Below are 4,977 nucleotides of genomic sequence, written 5' to 3' on the forward strand. Positions count from 1 at the left end.
GGGGGTCTATCAGAGAATAATTGATATTGGAGAAAGAGTGGAATCTTGGTGTTCGTTTTCACCTGGCTTCTTTGTGTAAAGAACATTACTCATCTCAAGTTCAATTTGCTCATTTTTATTGAAACAAGCTTTAGCGCCATCATGGTGTCATAATGCAATAGTGTCCAAGCAAAAATATCACTTTATGTATTTTTACTCATGCTCAGTGTTGCCCAAGTGACCATGAATTTTCTTGAACTACATTTCTAGCAACTTGGTTTACTGCTTTAACCCTTTTTTATAATGTCAAAAAGGGGAAGATTGTTAGGGTATGAGATCAATGATGATGGTCTGGTATGAAATTAATGATGAGATGGTCTAGTATGAGATCAATGATGACATGGTTACACTGATAGGAGGAAGAAGTGCTATTTGAAGGGGACATGGGCTTGCCGATAGGGGGAAGAAGTTGAAAAAGTTTGTCATCATCAAAGGGGGGGATGCTATTTTGTTGATGTTTTGATGATTTGACGAACTTGGGCATGACGCAAAAAGGGGTATCAATCCAGTTATCTCAAGAGATATGTTGATAGGGGGAACTACTGAAAGGGGGAAAAAGACTTAGGGATCTAACAAGAGACCAGATCCTTGGTATTGGGACTGCCAACGGAGACAATGTATGAATGAGCTCAGTATGAAGAATAGTTGTGTGCCATCATCAAAAAGGAGGAAAATGTTATATTCTAGATGTTTTGATTATCCTCACATATGCAGAGTCTAACAAGGGATCAGAATCCGAAAAGGGTCCTCTTGTATTGAGACTGATGAAAGGGGTAATGAATGAATAAATTCAGCAAAATGATTATTTATGTCTTCATCAAAGAGGGGGAAAAAGTTATATTCTAGGTGTTATGATGATCCTCACAATTACAGGATTTGGTCCCCGACAGAGCTATCTCTATTAGATACATAATGGGGTAAAACTGTAAAGCTGTCTCGTTAGTAACTGGTTGGTGAGGCTCTAGCGTACCAAACCAATCAGAATGGGCCAGAGTGTTTGTCCAACAGGTAATAACTCTTTATGATTGATATTTTCAACATGACAAGCACCATGTTAAATTCATTCATTCAAAGGAAAAAGTCAGCCAACAAGTCTCTTCGGGAACTCTCAAAGAACTCAGCAAGGGACCTGGTCCCAAAAAGTTTGTGCACAAGAAAAGGACGAAAAGATAGCTGTCAAAAAGCTGGCAACTCTGATGGGGTTGGTGCACAACTATTCATGACAGCAGGCTCTTAGCCAATAGCCTCGTCCCAAGGGTTCTTGTCCATTTGAATAGTCTCTTCTTCAACAACACAAACACAAGATTTTGGCAAAACAAAACACACAAGCTAAAAAGGAAAAAACCATCTTCAAGGTAGAACAATACTCATACTCAACAAAAGGATCTGATAGAATATTAAAACATCTTTGTTGAGTTTGAGTTTTGTGTCTATCACTTTATAGTTTTTGCAAATTGAAAATTCTCAAGAACACTTGCAAAAACTCACTTTCAAGAAGTATTCTCCGACAAGCATAACAAGGACATGATCAAGCTGCAAGCATTAGAGTGTGCCTTAGGAGTTAAACTTTCGTGAGTATATTGTAAATATGTTCCTTGTCTATAAGGGATTCAGATATTTGCTTTTGGTTTATAAAACTCTAAATCAGTTAAAGGCAAGTGATTTAGTGGGCAGCACTGTTTGCTGCTTAGTCAAAATTCTAAGTTATCTAGGAGCTAGTTGATTTAGTGGGCGGCGTTGTATTCTTTAGTCAAAGTCTAAATCATTCGGAGCATGGTGGTTTAGTGGGCAACATGTGTGTTGCTTACTCAAATTCTAAGTTGTCTAGTGGTGATAGCTTAGTGAGTAGTGTGATACCTTCTTAGGCTCAGTAAGTGATAGAGTTATCACTTAGTTGTGAGATTAATAACTTTTTTCACATTGGTTGTAATTGGGTTTCACTTTTGCTTGAGAAGATTAGTGAAGACGATTGAAAATCCTGTGTAACAGTTCGTGGTTTTACTCCCTTGAACAAGGAGGTTTCCACGTAAAATCATTGTGCAGATTTCACATACAGCCTTTTACTTTTTGTATTTGTTTCAGCTACTGTTCTTACTGGGTCAAGGGACCTGGTCCGTTGACGTATAGTAGATGTTGACTACTGTCTGTGCTTAAACTTTGTTCTTACTGTCCATTGATTGTTAGTGAACGCACACATTCCATCACACATTTTGCGGTAACTTTATAGATTTGATCTATGCTAGAATTTTACTGTTGGATAAAGCTTCTTAATGAGCTTTAATAAGACAGGGAGGTGTCTATAAGAACTAGTGGCATGTACTCCAACAAAATCATAAAGCAAAACTATCAATGCAGACTTAATCTCCGTGACAACTTACATTTTGTCAACTCTATAACTTTTATTCTTGGCTTTCAATTTCAGTTCACATTTAATAGATCAAATTGACAACTTTAAAAGTATCTTCTCCCCTTTTACGAACTACTTTTTCTATCTAATAATAGTTGTTCATTGTTGATTTATCACATAATTAAGAAATAATAAATTATAACACTATATTTCGCTAAAACTTTATCTGAATCGCATTTCAAATTCAAGTTGATTTAGTGAGGGCGAGCGTGAAAGTCACTAAATGGGTCAGTCTTTTAGTTCTCTCGGAATAAAATATCAAAGGAGGATGTTACAGATGCCGGGGGCGGACACAACTTTTTCAAAGGCTAGAAGACCACTGGAAGACAAGCAGGACTATAGCATGTTGTCAAAGAAGCACACTAGACGGGCGTGCTTTGACGACCGTATCTCCGGGGCGTAGTTGAATGTAGATCTTCCGAAAAAAGGGAAGGAGAAGGGTCTTCCTCAGTGGATCCCTCTTGTTCATATTTAGTCACTTTCATTTCGGTAGCTCTTTCCATTTCTACATCCCTCTCTTCCTCACTTTCCACTATTTCTTCTGTTTTTGACGCTTCTTTCATAAAGTAATAAATAAGAGAATACTAAAGATTCGAGCCATAGAATTTCTTAATTTTAGCACAAGGTATATTTCTACACTACTTTTTGAATATTTTAAATTTAATGCTTCGATAAATGTATCTTTAATAGCAAGGGTAAAACAGATATAAAAAGATATATTATCTCTTGATTTTTAAAATATATAAATATTATTGGACAACTATTTTTAATATAGAGGACAAGTAAATGATATAATGAGTAATTAACCTAGCTATTTACGGCTAGTTCACTTATAAGTTTTGTGTCTTACCCCGATGAATGTGAGAGTCTGGAGCCTAAAGGGTACAAAATAATAACAAAAATTCCAAAACGGTATATAAAATTTTATATTAACCAAAACGGTAAAATCGCTGCATCAACAGCGACTTACCCCACCGGAAAAAGCAAAATCGCTGCCTCTGCAGCGATTTTGCAAAATGTGATTTTTTTTTTTAAAAAAATGATTAAAAAATTTTTTTTTATTTACAAAATCGCTGCCTAGGAAGCGATTTTAAAAAAATAATTTAAAAAATAAGGAAATCGCTGCTGGGGCAGCGATTTCATATTTTTTTTTTTTTTTTAAAATAAGGAAATCGCTGCTTTTTTTACAAAAAAAAAAAAAGGAAATCGCTGCTGGGGCAGCAATTTCAAAATTTTTTTTTTTTAAATGTTAAATCGCTGCCTAGGCAGGGAGCGATTTTATTAGAAAAAAAATTTAAAAAAAATCGCTGCCAAGGCAGCGATTAAACAATTTTGTAAAAAAAAAATTTTTTTTAAAAAAATAAGGAAATCGCTGCAGCGGCAGCGATTTAATATTTTTTTAAAAAAAAAAATTTTAAATGTTAAATCGCTGCCTTGGCAGTGATTTTATTAAAAAAAAATTTAAATCGCTGCCAAGGCAGTGATTTAACATTTTTTTTCCTGAAATTGCTTCCTAGGAAGCGATTTTCAAAATAAAAATCTTTTAAAAAATGTTAAAGCAACGATTTTATTTAAAAAAAATTATAATATTTTTCGAAATTCAAATATATAGCTTATAAGAAAATATACATTATTTTAAAAAAAATAAGAATAAGTAAGGTAACAAATATATTTTCTTTCTAAAAAAAGATATTATATTGAATTTAAATTTAAATAATGTTTGTATTCAAATAGAATTCTAAATTCAAATAAATAAATTATTTAAATAAAAAATTAAAGATAGCGATTTTATTGAATTTTTTTTAAAAAAAAGAAATAGCTGCCCCAGCAGCGATTTCCTTTTTTTTAAAAAAAAATTCTTTTCGAAATCGCCGCCCCAGCAGCGATTCTCTTATTTTAAAAAAAAAATTTTTTTTTCGAAATTCGTTATTTTAAAAAAAAAAAAATTAAAATCGCTGCCTAGGCAGCGATTTTGTAAAAAAAAGAATTTTTTTTTATAAATCGCTGCTTAGGCAGCGATTTTGCTTTTTCTGGTGGGGTAAGTCGCTGTTGATGCAGCGAACCGCTTTGGTTAATATAAATTTTATATAGCGTTTTGGAATTTTTATTAATATTTTGTATCCTTTAAGCTCCGGACTCATGAATGTGAAGGGTTCAAATTCAACTATTATACCTTTTATTTTACAATTTGATAATTAGTTCACACTAATCAAATCAAATAAATTTGAATTTGTAGAAGGGAAAAACATGTTCTATTAAAAAAAAATCCTTTCTCAGAATTAATTATGACCACATATTAAGATTATGGCATCTTATCCATTGCACAAAATATCCATGGGTGGTATAACCTACTTGGTATACAAACAAACCTCAAGAGAGACGGAAACTTCACATGTGAGTTTCAATAAAGAATTAGACAAACAAAAAGCTTGCATCAAAGGTCAACGTGTCAAGAAAATTAATGAATCCATCACCTTATTGAAATTTTTGAAACCATTGGGTATTAATAACAGATAGTATTAAATAAATAG

Source organism: Solanum pennellii, chromosome 3, assembly GCF_001406875.1.
Source record: "Solanum pennellii chromosome 3, SPENNV200".
Classification (NCBI taxonomy): domain Eukaryota; kingdom Viridiplantae; phylum Streptophyta; class Magnoliopsida; order Solanales; family Solanaceae; genus Solanum; species Solanum pennellii.